Below are 1,192 nucleotides of genomic sequence, written 5' to 3' on the forward strand. Positions count from 1 at the left end.
GCAAACTTCTGCATGCGTCTCCTGAAGATGAGCCTTGAAAAGCTCGAAAAGTTAGTACGTGGAAATAAAGCAATATTTCGTGACCGGGAGCAACAATACAGCATTTCACAAACACGCAATGTGTTCTACTGAATATGTAGAGCTTAATTAACAATCTGATTCCTACTACAAATTGACACTTGTCTCCCGTAAAGAGAGAGGAAAGTTAAAATACGTGCGATGGCCGGGAATCGAACCCGGATCAACTGCTTGGAAGGCAACTATGCTGACCATTACACCACCATCGCCCACGCGGCAGCTTTGATGCTTGTGGGATCCACTCCAAGCGGTGCTTCTGCTTTCGCTGTGACGTCACACACAGCGTGATGCGGTTTCTCTCGGAGGCCGTTCAGATAACAAGCTGGTCGTTCACCTCGACTCTGGGAAGCAAAACTGTACTCGGCAGTTCACATTAATTAGGCTGCGAGTGAAACATGTTTTTCGTGACAATGGTCGAACGATGTATTTCGCTTTCTAGTGCCAGAATTTTACTCTCTTCCGGAAAGAGGTCTCACTTGGTAATTCATCCATATTGATATTGTCGTAACTGTACTGCACTTTGAAAGAAAAAGATGAATTTTAACCTCATTTCCCACATTTCACGGTGATGTAAATGCTCTTCTCCATAGCTCTCACGCAAGTTTGAACGCTGCATTTTGGAAAGTGAAAGGTTTCTCGTTAGATACCTGCAGGGTTTATGCACTCTTGCAAAGTGGCCAGAACTCGACCGCAGATCTGTGCCTTTCATGCACCACGCTTTACAAAGTGAGCATTCGTCACTTTTCCATGTGTTTAACTGTTTCATCTGTCTTTGCGAAAGCATTTACAGATGTATCCGACTTTGAGTGCAGTGTGTATAAATCCAAAGCCAGTTGAAAATTTGTATAATAGTCTACATTTTATACAGATCATACTATTACTATGTTTTTGTATCATATTAGAAAGACACTGGTTTCAACAAATTGAGAAAACAACCATATAACTACACGAGTCTCAGTAAATTACCTGCTGAATTTGTCTAAACGTAAAACACTCATCACAGTGTCATGTCTATAGGCTACACAGTGTGTTCGGAAATTTCCGTTAAAACTTAATTTGTAGAGGGGAGTGAGTACATAATATCTTGAACAGGAACCCAGGCCCGGAAACGTAC

General features: G+C 41.9%; 1 non-coding gene across 1 annotated transcript; it reads right to left on the reverse strand.

The window, feature by feature from the left end:
- Window positions 1-215: 215 nt before the first annotated feature.
- On the reverse strand, window positions 216-287 carry Trnag-ucc (transfer RNA glycine (anticodon UCC)). Its single transcript has one exon. It is a non-coding gene; the product is annotated as a tRNA-Gly (tRNA).
- Window positions 288-1,192: the final 905 nt, after the last annotated feature.

This window comes from Schistocerca nitens, chromosome 7 (assembly GCF_023898315.1).
Source record: "Schistocerca nitens isolate TAMUIC-IGC-003100 chromosome 7, iqSchNite1.1, whole genome shotgun sequence".
NCBI classification, from domain to species: Eukaryota; Metazoa; Arthropoda; class Insecta; order Orthoptera; family Acrididae; genus Schistocerca; species Schistocerca nitens.